The sequence below is a fragment of the Neoarius graeffei genome, chromosome 10 (assembly GCF_027579695.1).
Source record: "Neoarius graeffei isolate fNeoGra1 chromosome 10, fNeoGra1.pri, whole genome shotgun sequence".
Taxonomy (NCBI): domain Eukaryota; kingdom Metazoa; phylum Chordata; class Actinopteri; order Siluriformes; family Ariidae; genus Neoarius; species Neoarius graeffei.
In genome coordinates, this window is record NC_083578.1 from 20,773,002 (window position 1) to 20,792,798 (window position 19,797).

The window sequence follows — 19,797 nt, forward strand, 5'->3', positions numbered from 1 at the left end:
TTTTGTGAGAAATAACGAGAACGTCTGCATCATGCGGGATTTGCGGGCGCGGGCGGGACTGAAAATCATAATTCTTTGCGGGAGCGGGACTGCACAATGCGGGAGCGGGACTGAAAATTCTGTCCCGCGCAGACCTCTAATACACACTCTTCATATCAGCATTCTCAAAGGCCAAGGTGAGCTTACCCGCGAGTCGGCACTGTCAGTGCAGCAGTGAAGTTACCTTCCAGCCGGTGTAGCGTTCATCAGTAGTGTTAGCGAATGCTAATAAAGCAGTCAAGTCAGTGCTATCGAGAGCAAGTAGCACAGGCTAACAACCGAAAAACTAAGATTTATGTCTCCAGGCTCTTCTTCTACGCACACACGCTCACCACAGTATTTTTCACTAAGACTTAAGTATTCATTTCTCTATCTAATTTACTTAGTTACTTTTAAAATCAACATTAACAACTACACACAACGGAGCTACCTGGTAGCCTGCTGCTAATCCCTTGCAAAATCCTTTGCCCCGTTGCTTTTTTGGTGTGTCTGGCTAAGTTTTGGCTGAGCTCAAGTCCCAGCTCTAATAGTAACGGTTCGCCACTGCTTGTAAATATGCGTGAAGAATATCTCATGAAGTTTTGGTTGCCTTTCGGGTGTTCAATGCATCTCTCTCTTTCCTGGCGAACAAAGAAATGCTTCTGCGCATGCACAGCAGAAAAGTTTCTCATTGAATATTCGCATCAGCTCCAATGTGCGACGTTATGTTGTCTTGACAACATGGAATATCATAAACCATATTCAGTGCTCATTCTCCATTGGGTAGAGTGGCACCATACATGCAGGATAAGCGATATGCTAACAATGTTGTATGCTATCAAACCAAATGAAAGAAACCTGCTAGAAGGGAATAGAATACATGTTTTTTTCCATCAAAAAAGTGTCTGTATTCTCTATATAATAAGCGGCAAAGTTTGTTTGTCTTGAGCTAATGTCTCCATTTCTTGATGGATATAAACAAAATTCATGTATGGGCCCCAGGGAGGTCCCTGGGGGGGGGGGGGGGGGGGGGGGGGTACAACATCCATCCACCCCCTCCCTCAATGCCTTTCATGTTACATTTATCAACATAAACTCTCAGCAGATCTTCACTAAACTTGGCACATAGGTACAGGAGATAGCCACAATTTGGCAGAACTCAGAAATTCCATATTTGGGCCCCTGGGTGGTGGATGTTTGGATTTTTGTTTGGCTTGGGTTAACATCACCATTTCTTGATGGATCTTCGCCAAATTTGACATGGAAGTCTGGGGGCAACCCAGAATTTTGCAAAACCTTGGCAATGCCGGGTAACCTGCTAGTATATAATAATCACCAATATTCACTGAGCCTGAGGTGAATAATTGTAGGGTAAATACACAGGTTATCATTTAAAAAATCATATTAAAAACAATTTATTTCAAATTTCAAAAGTGGGATGTAAAGGTAATAAAGGCATGGCACAGTCTTGAGTCACTCATCTATGCCAAGTCACATAAAATACTTTGTTTTGAAATCGATAAAATAAATCACAGTTCCACCTTACCTTTTGAATAGTTTTTGACCAAACTTCATAGCATCTTTAGTGCCTTTAAGAACAGCATTTTCTTTCATCATTTGTAATTCTTCCTCACTTACGGTGACGAAGCGTTTGGCAGCCATTTTGCTGAGTCGCTCGAGGTGATTATCAAGAAATAGTCCAAATTTCTCAACCAATCAGCGCATGCTTTTTTCTAATCACCTGCGTATTTACACTAAATACTAACAAAACAATTGGTGTGGCAATATTTGACAGTTTTTCTTGACATATACAGTCCTCAGCGTAAAATCATGGCCTCCATGATTTTTAATGACAGCACCAAGTCTTCTAGGCATGGAATGAACAAGTTGGCAACATTTTGCAACATCAATCTTTTTCCATTCTTCAACAATGACCTCTTTTAGTGACTGGATGCTGGATGGAGAGTGATGCTTGTCTCTTCAGAATTCCCCAAAGAAAATAATTTCTTTACACCACAAAGGTGAAGGCTACAAGAAGATCAGCAAAGCTTTACTTATCAGTCAGAATACTGTAGCAAAAGTGGTACAAAAATTTAAGAAAGATGGAACTGCAACCATCTCACAGAGGCATCCAGGTCGTCCATGGAAGTTAACACCTCGACAGGAGCGTCTTCTGATGAGAAGGGTTGAAGAAAATCAGCATGCAAGTTCACTGCAGTTATCTAAAGAAGTAGAAAGCCAAACTGGGGTGATTATTTCCCGTGACACATGGGAAATAGCATGGCATGCATGGATGCCGTCCACGAAAGAAGCCTCTCCTAAAGCCCAGGCACAAAAAAGCCCGCCTAGAGTTTGCCAGGGCCCATGCTGACAAAGATGAAGGCTACTGGGACTCTATACTCTGGAGTGATGAGACCAAGATAAATGTTTTTGGAATGGATGGCTTCAAAACTGTATGGCGTCGCAAAGGTGAGGAATACAAAGAAAAATGCATGGTGCCTACAGTGAAACATGGTGGTGGCAGTGTCCTTATGTGGGGCTGCATGAGTGCTGCTGGTGTCGGGGAGCTGCATTTCATTGATGGCATTATGGATTCACAGATGTATTGCTCTATACTGAAAGAGAAGATGCTACCATCACTCCATACCCTTGGTCATCGTGCACTTTTCCAACATGACTAAACACACATCTAAGGCCACTGTTGGATTTCTGAAGAAGAACAGGGTGAAAGTGATTCAGTGGCCAAGTATGTCTCCTGATCTGAACCCAATCAAACACCTATGGGGAATTCTGAAGAGACAAGTTGAGCATCACTCTCCATCCAGCATCCAGTCACTGAAAGATGTCATTGCTGAAGAATGGAAAAAGATTGATGTTGCAAAATGTCACCAACTTGTTCATTCCATGCCTAGAAGACTTGGTGCTGTCATTAAAAATCATGGAGGCCATACAAAGTACTAGATGTAGTAGTTTTTGTTGTGGGGTGTACTCATTTTTGCACCACCCTAATCTGAGTAAAACTGAAAAAATGTGTAATCTAAGTTATATTATTAACCTTACTTTCACATTATAAGTTAAACAGATGTTATATTAAACTTTGCCTTGTCAACATTTTGGAAATTGTTTGTGTTCATTGAGATATTGTTTAAAATGTTACTTTTCAAAGGGGGTGCACTCATTTACGCTGAGCACTGTATGTTATAGCGCTGACAGATGTCATATCCCGTCTTCTTCAAATCAGGTCAAAAATGACACAAAACTTCATGGTTTGGATTCAACAAAATATAATTTTACTGATTTACTGTTGTAAAGATGTGTTTTCCTGATCAAAAGGAATGAAGTACTAATTGTTTTCCATTCTTTCACACAGAATATGCCTCCTCCCCCCAAAAAAAAACCCCAAAATGGTGTTCTCGAGTAAGTACGACTGAGTCAGTCATAATTTACATTTATTGATTCAGAACTCATTATACTCTTATACTACGACACCTTATCTAATGCTAAGGGCACACGAGCAAAGAGCTGTGTACGTGTACAGTAATAGATGTATAAGCGTGCAGACGTTTCTAAGGCTGAGCAAGATGGATATGCATTCTATGTTTATGGACCCTTTTCAGTCACGTGACCTTCGTAAACGCGACCGCCATTTTGGACATGTAGTGGACTTCGGCTCAAATCGGTTTGAATGAGAGGAAGGCGACAAACATAAAAGAAAAAGGAGCGAGATGCAGAAAACTGTATTTACTAGTTTACTGTAATTATGATCTGGCAGCTATTTACACCGGATCCAGTGTAAATAGCTGCCGGAGCCAAGGTCCGGCCGGGCTGCGAACGAGCACGCGCCGGCTCCGCGGCCGCTGGCTCCGGCCGGGCCGCGAGCGACCGCGCTCCGGAACCTCGGATGTTGGCTCCAGCGGCTATTTACACTGGATCCGGTGTAAATAGCTGCCAGATCATAATTACAGTAAACTAGAATGGAATGTTAACAGCAATGTAATGCCTTTTCTGGCTAATTTTATTCGTCTTACCTCCAACAAAGTGGTCACTACACAAGCGTTGGTATGCCGCTATCTGTCTTCTCCGTCGGTCAGCATCTACCGGGATCCGATAAAATGATAACCCTTGCCCTGTTTGTTGATGGTTACTACATCCAGGTGCACAACAATATAGTGGCATGATGGAAGTCTTGCTGAAAATAAACACTTTCTTTGCTGCCGTTCCTCAATGCTGGCTGTGGTAAACTACTGGTAGTACACGTCCAAAATGGCGGCCGCGTTTGTCGTGACGTCACGTGAAAAGGGTCCATATGTACATTCAGTACTGTGTGAAAGTCTCATGCTCCCGATTTTTTTTTCATACAAACTTTGTTATAGATTTCTACCGTATCTTATGACTTCTACATTATCGAGTCACGGCAAAAACATTTTAGAGTTCCAAACATTCGTTTTCCAGCACAAAATTAAATGTTGCAGAAAAAAAAATGTTGTATCTGAGCAGCATATTGCATAAATGACCACTTTTCAGATTAAAAAAGAAAACATAATGAAGGCTGCTGGGTTTTGGTGCAAAATGACGAAGCGAGTGTGACAGTCAAAGTGTCCAGAAGAACTGTGGCTGGTTCTGGAAGATGCTCAGTAAAACCTACAGCTCATTTACTTATAAAACTGCACTCATTGTACCTGAGACTACCATTTTTTATTTATTTTTTTGAAAGCAAAGGGTCGTCTCACACCAAATATTGACTTTGTTTCATTTATTATGGCTTACTGTACTGTTTATGGTAATTTTTTAATGCTGAAACATTTCATTTCATTATTTTTCAGTCATTTTTGGTCTCCAGCATTTCTTTACATGCGCCTAAGACTTCTGCACAGTACTGTGTGTCATGATGAATTCTGCACAGAAACCCCTCGAGTATGCTAGCTGTGCCTTCCTGTCATTTAATAGTAGCGTGCAATGGCCTTGCAGGCCGAAAGATCACGTTATGGTAATGCTGTATCCCCTAAGATGCCACTCTGAGCCCTTTTATCCTCAGCTGGTGCGAAGACTACGCAGGTATTAATGCACTCCATCTCCTCGCTGCAGCATCTGCCTGAGCACGACGATGTAGAACAGCTCGCTGGAGACCAAACAGTGCTGAGAATCATTCTGCTTTGATGAAGCTGAGCTGCAGTGGGAAAACCGAGTCCAGCACAGCATGCCGTAATGCAACACAACAGCTAATGGAACCTATACAGAGCCTGAAACCTGTGTGCACATTACATGTGTATTTATTCATTTGGCAGATGCTTTTATCCAAAGCATTTAAAAAAAAAAATCCACTTCAATTCACAGCCCATTTTCCCCAACATAGCCATTAATAGAATTAAAGCAGTCTGCTGGTGTTTATTAATATTCCTTAACTTGCTCATAGCATTCCGAAGGAGACAAGGAGCATTTTATACCTTCACACATGCAGCTGTCTTCATTGAAATCAGCCTTTTGTAACCTTTTGCTGTTTCAAACCTCAGTGGAAATATGCTGAACAGAGAACAAGAAGCCTTTATTTGTCACATGCACACTCAAGCACAGTGAAATTCATCCTCTGCATTTCACCCATCTAAAGCAGTGAACACATACACATACCCAGAGCAGTGGGCAGGTATGCTACAGCACCCGGGGAGCCGTTGGGGATTAGGTGCCTTGCTCAAGGGCGCTTCAGCCCAAAGCTGCCCCATGTTAACCTAACTGCATGTCTCTGGACTGTGGGAGGAAACCCAAGCAGACACACGGAGACATGCAAACTCCACACAGAAAGGCCCCCGTCAGCCACTGGGCTCAAACTCAGAACCTTCTTGCTGTGAGGCGACAGTGCTAACCATTCCACCACCATGCCACCCAATATCAGTATGTGCAGATTGACCACGATTAAAATTCCTGGCAACTTTTCAACTGTTTCAGACATGCCGTAAGGGACTAAACAGCAAGGCAAGAGGACACAGGAGTTTTTGGTTCAAAAGGCAGGGTTTTATTGACCCAAAAGTGTTAAAAAAGTTTACAAAAACCAAAATTAATAATGACTAGGCCTATAAAAGAGGTCAACAAAATATAACTTGGCTTGAGACACAGGCATGTGACATGACATTAACTGAACAAAAACTGACTTCCCACAATGAGACAAAAGAGAACGTATACAGTGGTGCTTGAAAGTTTGTGAACCCTTGAGAGTTTTCTATATTTCTGCATAAATATGACCTAAAACATCATCAGATTTTCACACAAGTCCTAAGAGTAGATAAAGAGAATCCAGTTAAACAAATGAGACAAAAATATTATACTCGATCATTTGTTTATTGAGGAAAATGATCCAATATTACATTATCTGAGTGGCAAAAGTATATGAACCTTTGCTTTCAGTATCTGGTGTGAGGCCCTTGTGCAGCAATAACTGCAACTAAATGTTTCCGGTAACTGTTGATCAGTCCTGCACACCGGCTTGGAGGAATTTTAGCCCATTCCTCCGTACAGAACAGCTTCAACTCTGGGATGTTGGTGGGCTTCCTCACATGAACTGCTTGCTTCAGGTCCTTCCACATTTCGATTGGATTAAGGTCAGGACTTTGACTTGGCCATTCCAAAACATTAATTTATTCTTCTTTAACCATTCTTTGGTAGAACGACTTGTGTGCTTAAGGTCGTTGTCTTGCTGCATGACCCACCTTCTCTTGAGATTTAGTTCATGGACAGATGTCCTGACATTTTCCTTTAGAATTCACTGGTATAATTCAGAATTAATTGCTCCATCAATGATGGCAAGTCATCCTGGCCCAGATGCAGCAAAACAGGCCCAAACCATGATATTACCACCACCATGTTTCACAGATGGGATAAGGTTATTATGCTGGAACACAGTGTTTTCCTTTCTCCAAACATAACGCTTCTCATTTAAAACAAAAAGTTCTATTTTGGTCTCATCTGTCCACAAAACATTTTTCCAATAGCCTTCTGGCTTGTCCACGTATTCTTTAGCAAACTGCAGATGAGCAGCAATGTTGTTTTTGGAGAGCAGTGGCTTTCTCCTTCCAACACTGCCATGCAAACCATTGTTGTTCAGTGTTCTCCTGATGGTGGACTCATGAACATTAACATTAGCCAATGTGAGAGGGGCCTTCAGTTGCTTAGAAGTTACCCTGGGGTCCTTTGTGACCTTGCCGACTATTACACACCTTGCTCTTGGAGTGATCTTTGTTGGTCGACCACTCCTGGGGAGGGTAACAATGGTCTTGAATTTCCTCCATTTGTACACAATCTGTCTGACTGTGGATTGGTGGAGTCCAAACTCTTTAGAGATGGATTTGTAACCTTTTCCAGCCTGATGAGCATCAACAACACTTTTTCTGAGGTCCTCAGAAATCTTTTTTGTTTGTGCCATGATACACTTCCACAAACATGTGTTGTGAAGATCAGACTTTGATAGATCCCTGTTCTTTAAATAAAACAGGGTGCCCACTCACACCTGATTGTCATCCCATTGATTGAAAACACCTGACTCTAATTTCACCTTCAAATTAACTGCTAATCCTAGAGGTTCACATACTTTTGCCACTCACAGATATGAAATATTGGATCATTTTCCTCAATAAATAAATGACCAAGTATAATATTTTTGTCTCATTTGTTTAACTGGGTTCTCTTTATCTACTTTTAGGACTTGTGTGAAAACCTGATGATGTTTTAGGTCATATTTATGCAGAAATCTAGAAAATTCTAAAGGGTTCACAAATTTCCAAACAACACTGTATAGTGGCTTGGCCAAACCAAATAACACAGAAGGGGTAAATAAAAATAAACACTGACTATACAGTAAACAGATACAAAGCCAAACTAACTAAAGCCAAAATCCCCCTTGGGCACATGGTGAGGTGTGGTGAGGAATGGTACAGCCTAACGAGCAGGCTCCAAGTTTTAGGTCTCTTCAGCCCTCAGCCATGCCTTATGCCCAACCAGGAAGGGGCCACCCCCAATGCTCAAGGTAACGCAAAAAAAGCTCAAACAAAGAAACATAGCTTTTGCAACCCTATAGTATTAAAATGTGCACAGTACATAGAAAACAAAGTAAGGTTAAAGCAAATAAACTGTAAATCAAACAAACTGTGTTGTCAGTTATTTGAGTATGCTTGTATAGATGTCTGTAAATGATGGACTGTACAGCAAACTAATAAGGTGCAAAAGGTAAAATGTGGGATGATATTACCCTGTGTGGCTATGGCTATCACACGCGTGAAACTTCGCCATGGCATTAATTGTGCCAAATGGCATTTTAACTACTTATATCTATTTTAACATCCATTGTCTGATTTGTGCAGTTTGTCTGTTTAGCGTTCTTTGGTTTTCCCTAAGGTAATGGATGACTAAGAGATGATCAACCGTATTTATTTTAGGCACAGAGTTTCTGGGGATTGAACAGAAATGAAGTCAAAGAACGACAGTTGGTTTGTGTAATTGAATTCTGTTAGGGATTATGTTTAAGGAGCATAAAATAGGGAGTATTTCTGACAGGGTTCCTACACTTTTTCCATATTCACATTTCCAGTCTTCACGGCACATTTTTCAGACCATATTTGACGCCAGAGAACAAAATAACTAGATGTTTATTATTTAAATAAATGATTTTAAAATCTGTTAATATACATGTTACATTGTAAGTATGTAAGCTAGTACAGGGTTAGTCAAAATTATGTTAACACTTAAATGGTAGAAACCAATCGGATCTGTCGTGGAAGTTCATCAATGGCGCACTGCTGCACCATCTGTAAGTAGACGTCTGACGTCACTATTGGGGTGCCAAAAAAGTAGGGCCCAATTACGCCAGCAGCGATCATGGTGCACCACACATTCAGGAGAAAAATAATCCATTACTGTTAACATAATTTTGACTAACCCTGTATGTTGCCAAATAATTGCCAGAAGCAAACAAGCAAGTGCTGATATTATATTCTTTCACCAGGTCCAAAATTTCTAGTGGCACCCCTGGGGCAAATTACTGTAGCTCATACAAATCAGTTAAACCCAAACCCAGATAAGTTCAATGCACAGCACTTTATTCAGTCTGCAATGCTAAAACAGTGCTGTGCTATTCTATTTTTGCCATGTACATTTGAAAAACTAAACCGATTCCTTCTACCCGTAACAGTAACAGGAGGGATGTTGATGTATGACTCATCAAAAGAAAATATACCGGCGAGTGGCCTAGTGGTTAGCGTGTCTGCCTCTCAATCGGGAGATCGCGAGTTCTACTTACGGTCAGGTCATACCAAAGACCATCATAAAAATGGTACCTGATGCCGTCTGGCAAGGCATGCTGCAGTACAGATGCGAGTGGGGAGTCAAACTCTCGCAGTTACCAGAGGACTAGCCCCTCACTGTAACCCTAGCTATGGAATAGGCCGAGGGCTACAGAAACGGAGATCGGCGCCACCACATGGCATGGGAAGGACTTTCTTTTCATCAAAAGAAAAGGGGACAGAAGTCCACTGACTTTGCTTCACCGAATATTAGATGGAGTACAACTGTTTACCATAAGCACAGTTTAGCACACTGTTCAACAAATAACTATAAATAGTCAAATAATAATTCACAATCATACATTAAAAGAATGCATTTTGAAAACTTAACCAGTTGCGTCCTGCTGCAAAGACTGTTTGAGGTGACAGAGACATCAACACGTTCAAATATGAAGATAAAAGATGGTGGTAAGACAGATATCAGGCTAAGAAGTCTTGTGTGAATGCGCCACACACAAATAAATAAGGGCAACTATGTTCTCACACACATCTGTTCTAACACACACACCTAGAAAACACACACAAACACACAAAAGATAAATATGTTGTCATGCAAATACACAAACACACAGACAGACAAAAGACAAATATGTTGTCATGCAGATACACAAATACACAAACATGCACAATATTTGCCATCATTCACGCCTGGGGCAGCCCCACAACACCAACAAAACTTGCCAGCTCTCAAAAAACTTGCAGTTACCCATTCTTACATTTGTAGTGTTGCAATGTACGTTTGCACTGATTATTTTTAGTTCTGCAGAGGTACGACGGAGCCCAAGGTGCTAACGTCAGATAGTTCGCTGATGGCAGATGCCACAGAAATCACCTCAGCCATATCGCTCGCACGTCTTGCCTCACTTAAATTCAACATCAATCTCGCACTGATTTGAACATCTCGTCTCATCTTCTTCCACTTATCCGGGGCCGGGTCACGGAGGCAGCAGTCTGAGCATGGAAGCCCAAACTTCCCTTTCCACAGACACCTCAGCCAGCTCCTTGGGAAGAACACCGAGGCGTTCCCAGGCCAGCCGAGAGACATAGTCCCTCCAGCATGTCCTGGGTCTTCCCCGGGGCCTCCTCCCGGGGGGACATGCCTGGAACACCTCCCCAGGGAGGCGTCCAGGAGGCATCCGAAAGAGATGCCCAAGCCACCTCAGCTGATTCCTCTCGATGTGGAGGAGCAGCGGCTCTACTCCGAGCTCCTCCCGAGTGACTGTGCTTCTCACCCTATCTCTAAGGGAGCGCCCAGCCACCCTGTGAAGGAAACTCATTTCGGCCGCTTGTATCCGTGATCTTGTTCTTTCGGTCATTACCCAAAGCTCATGACCGTAGGTGAGAGTCGGAACGTAGATCGACTGGTAAATCGAGAGCTTCACCTTTTGGCTCAGCTCCATCTTCACCACGACAGACCGGTAAAGTGACCGCATCACTGCGGAGGCCGCACCGATCCGCCTGTCGATCTCACGCTCTATCCTTCCCTCACTCATGAACAAGATCCCGAGATACTTAAACTCCTCCACTTGAGGTAGGACTTCTCCACCAACCTGGAGAGAACAAGCCACCCTTTTCCGGTCGAGAACCATGGCCTCTGACTTGGAGGTGCTGATTCTCATCCCAGCTGCTTCACACTCGATTGCAAACTGCCCCAGTGCATGCTGAAGGTCCTGGTTTGAAGAAGCCAACAGAACATCATCTGCGAAAAGCAGAGATGAAATTCTGTGGTTCCCAAACAGGATTCCTTCCAGCCCCTGGCTGCGCCTAGAAAGTCTGTCCATAAAGATTATGAACAGAACCGGTGACAAAGGGCAGCCCTGCCGGAGTCCAACATGCACTGGGAACAGGTCTGACTTACTGCCGGCAATGCGAACCAGACTCCTACTCCATTCGTACAGGGACCGGACAGCCCTTAACAAAGAGCCCCGAACCCCATACTCCCGAAGCACCCCCCACAGAATACCACAAGGGACATGGTCGAATGCCTTCTCCAAATCCACAAAGCACATGTGGACTGGTTGGGCAAACTCCCATGAACCCTCGAGCCCCCTATAAAGGGTATAGAGCTGGTCCAGTGTTCCGCGACCAGGACGAAAACCGCATTGTTCCTCCTGGATCCGAGGTTCGACTATTGGCCAAATTCTCCTCTCCAGTACCCTAGAGTAAACCTTCCCTGGGAGGCTGAGATGTGTGATTCCCCTATAATTGGAGCACACTCTCCGGTCCCGTTTCTTAAAAAGAGGGACCACCACCCCAGTCTGCCACTCCAGAGGCACTGTCCCTGACCGCCACACGATGTTGCAGAGGTGTGTCAGCCAAGACAGCCCCACAACATCCAGAGACTTAAGATACTCGAGGAGGATCTCATCCACCCCCTGTGCCTTGCCACTGAGGAGCTTGCTAACCACCTCCGTGACTTCGGCTTGGGTAATGGATGAGTCCACCTCTGAGTCATCAGCCTCCGCTTCCTCAATGGAAGACGTGACAGTGGGATTGAAGAGCTCCTTGAAGTATTCCTTCCACCGCCCGACAATGTCCCCAGTCGAGGTCATCAGCTCCCCACCCGCACTGTAAACAGTGTTGGCAGAGTACTGCTTCCCCCTCCTGAGGCGCCGGACAGTTTGCCAGAATTTCTTCGAGGCCGACCAATAGTCCTCCTCCATGGCCTCACCGAACTCCTCCCAGTTCCGAGTTTTTGCCTCCGCAACTGCCCGAGCTGCAGCACACCTGGCCTGCCGATACCCATCAGCTGCCTCAGGAGTCCCGGAGGCCAACATGGCCCGATAGGACTCCTTCTTCAGCTTGACGGCATCCCTTACTTCCGGTGTCCACCACCGGGTTCGGAGATTGCCGCCACGACAGGCACCAGAGACCTTGTGGCCACAGCTCCGAACAGCCACGTCGACAATAGAGGCAGAGAACATGGTCCACTCAGACTCAATGTCCCCCGCCTCCCTCGGAAGCTGGGAGAAGCTCTCCCGGAGGTGGGAGTTAAAGACCTCCCCGACAGAGTGCTCGGCCAGACGTTCCCAACAGACCCTCACCATACGTTTGGGCCTGCCAGGTTTGTCAGGCTTCCTCCTCCACCAGCAGATCCAACTCACCACCAGGTGGTGATCAGTTGACAGCTCAGCCCCTCTCTTCACCCGAGTGTCCAAGACATAGGGCCGGAGATCCGATGAAACGACAACAAAGTCGATCATCGACCTCCGACCTAAGGTGTCCTGGTGCCACGTGCACTTATGGACACCCCTATGCTCGAACATGGTGTTTGTTATGGACAAACTGTGACTAGCACAGAAGTCCAATAACAAAACACCACTCGGGTTCAGATCAGGGAGGCCGTTTCTCCCAATCACGCCCCTCCAGGTGTCACTGTCGTCGCCCACGTGAGCGTTGAAGTCCCCCAGTAGAACAATGGAGTCCCCAGTCTGAGCACCTCTCAGTACCTGTCCCAGGGACTCCAAGAAGGCCGGATACTCTGTACTGCTATTTGGCCCGTAGGCACAAACAACAGCAAGTGCCCTCTCTCCGATCCTAAGGCGCAGAGAGGCGACCCTCTCGTTCACTGGGGTAAGCTCCAACACACATGATGATTTGAATGATTTGAACATTTTGGCTTAATTTTATATTTTAGAAAAGAAAGTAAGGGCAATAGTCTGGAAATGGAAATATTTTTCCATACTTATCCAGACCTGAAAATTACTAACATCAAATTCCATACTGCATAGGAACACTGTTCTGAGTACTGCTGGGTTTCAGTCATGTGACTTTTCTTTGCGGTTTTACCAGAAGTGAAATAGCTGGTGGTCTAAACGGCTGCCGTAGTGCAAACAACTAGCGATAATTTATCAGAGTATGCTCGTAATCTAGAAGCCACTGCTTGCTTTAGATATATTCAGAAGATTGCTATGTGCAATGGAATCGACCCCTACAGTCTGGGAAAGAAGGATTTGTCATACGATCTCGAAAACTACCTTTCAGTTGAGTTCCCCAACATCTCGAACTATCTGGTGTTGCAGACGTCCTTCTACACCGCAAAACAGATGAACGCGTGGAAGAGTATGGAGGCTTACAACTTTTTTGTATGTGGCTCGGTAAAGGACCTCAGTATCAAGTCGCTGCCAAATGAATCCTGTATTGTTTTTGCCTGTGTAAGTATGCTGTTTTTTTAAGCTTTTCGTTCGCATCTTTACAATGAAGCACTGCAAGTTGAAGTGTAAACAAACAACAGTTCTCTTGATTCTCACTTGTGTTGGCTCTTATCTCTCAGGTAAATCATTCACAAAGATCATCAGAAACCCCTTTAAAGACCTGGATCTTAGTTAAACAAGATGGAGAAGTGATCATGGCACATTGTAACGGTATGGCTGGGTAAGAATTTTGTTGTGACTTTCATGCATATGGACTTTGTGAGGAGTGAGGAGTAAACAAAGAAACATCTGGGGACTTTAGCGCTTCATGACTAAAAAAAGTACCGTAAAATAATGACACACAGCAAGAAAAGTACTTGAGAAACACTAAGGACATAGCTGAGAGGGCTATACAAGCCTTTCACCAAGTGATCACTGCAAACTCAAGCATGCTTCGACTCGGCTCCTTTAGATTTCAGTGAGAGGTTCAAAAGCCACCTTTCTCGACGTTGTCTTTTTGTGAAATCCTGTGTTCGTTCACCCTTTTTTATTAGTTCACGGGGAACCCTGAAGAAACTTTTATTAGTTTCATGATTTGATCGATTCGAACAACATAAAACAACGCAAGCGTAAGGCATTTTTCATGCGAGCAGTGCACCTTCTTCATACAAACGCTTTGCCAACTGAGCTTTGGCAGACCACCAATTAAAGTTTTGAATAACTAATGAGGCAGATGTGACATCACGTGAAACCCAGCAATTGCCTAACACTTTCATTTGCTACATTGATTCTCCCCCATGTCTTCTGTGCACAAGCTCACAGATGCTCACAATTAGCTAGTGTCACTGTGATTGACAAGGGAGAGAGTGGGTGTATACCATCACTCCCTCCCAGAGAGCACAGACATTTTTGCATCCTTGGATATCCACACAACACTAGGTAGCCTTGCCAGCCAGCTACAACAAGTGATGGATCCTGATACCATCATGACTCTGCCCACTTCATACAGTATAACCAAACTCAACTATGCTAAGCAAATACGATTCAGCCACATAAGTGTGTTCACTTTACTTCTCTTTCCAAAAGATCAAGTCTGACAAAGAATATCTACTCCTCTGACTGCTCACCAGAAAACCACCAGGGAAGCCAACCGCCATTTGGATGAAGGAGTGTGACACTGTGCAGTCATATGATTGGTTTGTTGAACTGTTTTGAAGGTGAACATATCATTTTCTTTAAAATAAGGTTTACAGTCTGCCCAGAATTTCATGTTAGCCTACACTTATTGGTGCATTCTGTTAGGGGCTAAGAAGAGAGGTGATTGCCACATTGGCTTGCTGATGGCAATAGTGAGTTCTAAATTATTCAGTGCTCATCAATGCATTGATTGCCATCATCTGAACCAAGTAACAGTACAGATAGCCACAGCCTCTGGTGCTCTCACCTCTGGAACTACCTAAAACATCTACTATCTTCATCAAGTTTGGTATTCAAAGGGCTTATAACTTAATTAAAACTGGAGAGGTTGACAAATATAAGACTGCTTTCAGTTCAATCTCAAGTCACTATGAATATATGGTAATGCCAAAAGGCTGTCATCCAAGCCTCCATTAATGATGTACTCAAAGACATGCTCAGAAAATCTGTGACTGACTACATATAACACTTTGCTTTACTTCAACACCCTTACCCAACTCATCAACCACATAAAAAGGGTACTGGATGTATTCATCACGAACAACCTCTTTGAGAAAGGACAAAAAAATGTGAGCTCCACAAGTTTCAAGTCATCTTCCTGGACTATACTGTAAGTCAAGAGAGTATTACCTTACATTACATTACATGGCATTTAGCAGATGCTCTTATCCAGAGCGATGTACAACGAGTGCAAAAATCAGGTACATGAAGTGCTGAACTTCCATACAAGAAAGTTAGAGTGCCAACTGATCAAGTGACAATGCCTCATGTAATATTCTGTTGAAGTATCAATCCTCAGCAAACAGCCAAAAAAACAAACCACCATACAAGGTATAACTAAATAGAGAATTCAAACGGCTAACCCCAGGCTAGACAGCACACAGTCTGGGTTGGTCTAGACCAGGGGTGTCCAAACTGATCCATAAAGGGCCGTGTGGCTGCAGGTTTTCATTCCAGCCATGCAGCAGCACACCTGACTTGGCTCATTCAATCAACTGAACTGTCTTCACACAGTCAAATACTTGCAGCCACACCCACCCTTGATTAAAGGGTGGGTGTGTCAGTTGATTGAATAAGCCAAATCAGGTGTGCTGCTGCATGGCTGGAATGAAAACCTGCAGCCACACGGCCCTTTATGGATCAGTTTGGACACCCCTGGTCTAGACCAAAACACAGTTACACAGTGGGCAGGGAAGCAGGGGAGAGATGCAGCCTTAAGAGGTGAGTCTTCAGTCTGTGCTTGAAGGTGGTCAGGAAGTCGGCAGTTCTGACCTCAATGGGAAGGTCATTCCACCAACAGGGAACCAGGACAGACAGCAGTCTTGAGCGGGCTGAGCAGGAGCGGAGAAGAGGAGGGGTCAGGTGACCACTACTAGCAGAGCGTAGGGATCTGGCTGGCATGTAGGAGTGGATTAGACTCTGGAGGTATGCTGGCCTTAACCCCTTGACAGCCTGGTAAGCTAGCACCAACGTCTTAAGTTTTATATGAGCTGCAATAGGTAGCCAGTGCAGGTCGGCAAGCAGAGGGGTGACATAGGAAGAATGAGGAAGGTTGTAAACCAGGTGAGCTGCAGCATTCTGGATGAGCTACAGGGGTTTGATGGCAGAGTTGCAGTAGTCTAAGCGGGAGATGATCAATGCTTGGACCAGGAGTTGAGTAGAGTAGGATTGTCATGGACCAAGTGAAGGTCCAAGCAGCAGCAGAGTGGCCCATTTTCCAAACTATCAAGGACCTAAAAAGATTCCTAGGGTTTGCACATTAATACCATTGATTCATTAGCAATTTCAGTGTCTGTGTAAACCCTCTGATGTCACTCATTAAGGGAGAATCAAAGAAACCATTCTGGAACAAGCAAGCAGATTGTGCATTCAACAACTTAAAGCAAGATTTGACCCTAAATTTTACAACACCCTTATCCAAATGTCAGAGCACCCCAGTTGAGATGTAGCCCAAAACACATTTTCCAGGGGTTACCAAGACCAATCAACTTCTCATCACAAAATATTGGTGGAAGACCATGCTACAGGACAGAGAGATCTGTTCAGTCATACTCTGTCTGCTTAGGTCAAGGTTTCCTAGGTGGCAAACTACTACCCTTACTGGTCCTGCAATGCCCCTGGTCTTATACTGCTGGAGATTATATCATAAATCTGCTCTCATTTCTAGGCAGTATTGGTGGTGATAAACTGCTTTTCACAGCCCATCTGGCCCATTCTACTTCCTACCAAACCTACAGTATATTTTCAGATACTTTATCACATAAGACTGTGGCCCTCTTATCAATCTAGCATAGAAAACAGCACAGATTTGAGTGTAGAAATCATTGTAAATCAGGGTTTAATGTGTGATTCATGAAATATTCATATCTCACCAAGAATGAACAGGCGTTGATAAATGTAGTGCCTAAAAACCATCGTCATTTAAATATCACGCCCCTAAATATTATTGGGTTAGAAGCCATGCCCCTAGACTAGAGAGGCATAATATAGCCAATAAGAGAAACTTCTCCACTCTCAAAATCAAAGTTCTAAAGTCTGATACCCAATTAAATTAATTATTTCTATTTGGCAACTTGAAAGATAGACTTTTAGGAAGGTAATAAAAAGCAGTATGGAAAAAATATCACTGCGGCCATCGACAATTGAACTCCAGCTGATGTTTGAATATTTAAATACATCTGTGATATGTATAGTCTACGTACTGTATATTACAGTCGTCTAATATAATAGCTTATATGACAAATCTTTACATGTAGGTGGAAAAAAAATGGTCAGATCTGAAACTCACAACCAAAAATTATACGGTTGTGGAGTTTCTTTATTTCCTCATGCTAATGATGTTTCAGATCAGTCAGAGCCAGGGATCAGTGGTTTTCAGCCTTTGGCTAGACAAACTGGCCTGGACCTGTCCTACAAAGCTAAGCAACCGCAAGCTATGACAGAGTGCGTGTGTCCTCCACCCCCACTGCTGGCACACCACCACCCTGGATGCTTTAAGAGACAAAAGCGACATAATAGTCATTTGTCACTCTCCCAAAAAACACTGTTGTATCATATGGACATGTCGAGATCTTCTCCATCAGTGGTGGAGTCCAAGAGAACTGCTCGCACAAACTAAAGTTTGTTAAGAATATTCAAAAGAATCAATGAAATTACAACTAGTAAGTAACTGTAATCCTCCAGAGACACAGCAGCCAAACATAAAGTCAAAGACATCAACCTACAGAGGTGGACAAAGTACCCAACTTCATTCCTTAAGTCAAAGTACAGATCCCACTGGTCAAATGTTACTCCGATACAAGTGAAAGTTGTCCAGTCAAATTTTTACTTAAGTTAAAGTACTAAAGTACTTGCTTTTAAAAATACTTAAGTATTAAAAGTACATTTTCTGTCAACGCATTGTTGTATTATTGCCACAACGCTTACAAAACCTAATGCCGTTACCAAAGACAGAGATGTGAATTCACAAAATGAACGCATGCTGTGCCATCATGGTGGTTTAACATTAAACTAGCTAGTCAGTGAAGCTCCACCTAACATGCTAGCAAACTCTTTTCAAACTCAAAATCATACTGGGTAGCTAACGCTACTAGAAAAGAAAGATTTCTACATTCTGTTTATTTGGCAAGATTATGCTAAAACATATTTCTGAAAGGACTTATTGCTATTCATGTTAGCATAACTCTGTTTTTACATGCTAACTAACAGTTAACTAGCTATGTGTAAACGTTAGCCATGGACAAGGCTGTGGCAACTTGGTGGGCAAATCCATAGAAAGTCATTTGACTAACCAGACTGCATAGCTATTGTAATGTTATCGCTAGCTCTAAAAGCACAGACAATGTCTTTCCAAGCTTTCTCTTGGGATAAAACGTTTATATACCTCAATATGCTTCCATAGGTTGGATGGCGAGTATTTGTAGGATGTGATGTGGTTCGTTTTCGGCAAACAAAGCAAACATTTAAAACGAAATGAATCTTTAATCTTTTCAGAAAACTGAAACATGGGTTCCAGGTATGGCCATGGGTGCGTGTATTCCCCAGAAGAACCACCTCCTTCCATTCTGCCATCAACTGATCGTGTTAAATAATGCTGTGGAGAAATCATTGAACTTGATTTATACAGTCTATGGACGTGACCCTAGTGATTACCGATCGGCTGTCTCAGTGTCACCTGCAGAAAAAAATAATCATGTTTTAGAAAAGAAAAAACATCCACTTTCAAAAGCTGCTTCATAGTAACGAGTAACGAGGACCTTGACAGAAATGTAGTGGAGGGAAAAGTACGATATTTGCCTTTCAAATGTAGTGAAGTTAAAATCACAAGTTTCCAAAAAAAATTAAAAATACCCAAGTAAAGTATAGATACTCAAAAAGTGTACTTAAGTACAATACTCAAGTACAGTGCCTTGCAAAAGAATTCATCCCCCTTGGTGTTTGTCCTGTTTTGTCGCATTACAAGCTGGAATTAAAATGGATTTTTGGAGAGTTAGCACCATTTGATTTACACAACATGCCTACCACTTTAAAGGTGCAAATTGTTTTTTTTTTTTACTGTGACACAAACAATAATTAAGATGAAAAAACAGAAATCGGGAGTGTGCATAAGTATTCACCCCCTTTCGTATGAAACCCCTAAATAAGAGCTGGTCCAACCAATTAACTTCATAAGTTGCATAATTAGTTGATTAAGTGCCACCTGTGTGCAATCAAAGTGTCACATGATGTCTGTATAAATCAACCTGTTCTGGAAGGACCCTGACTCTGCAACACTACGAAGCAAGCAACATGAAAACCAAGGAGCCTCCAAACAGGTCAGAGACAAAGTTGTGGAGAAGTATAGATCAGGGTTGGGTTATAAAAAAAATATCCCAAACTTTGAATATTCTACAGAGCACCATTAAATCCATTATAGCAAAAATGGAAAGAATATGGCACCACTACAAACCTGACAAGAGAAGGCCGCCCACCAAAACTCACAGCCCGGGCAAGGAGGGCATTAATCAGAGATGCAGATTTCTGTTTTTTCATCTTAATAAAAAAAAAAAACCCAGTGTGCACCTTTAAAGTGGTAGGCATGTTGTGTAAATCAAATGGTGCTAACCGCCCAATAATCCATTTTAATA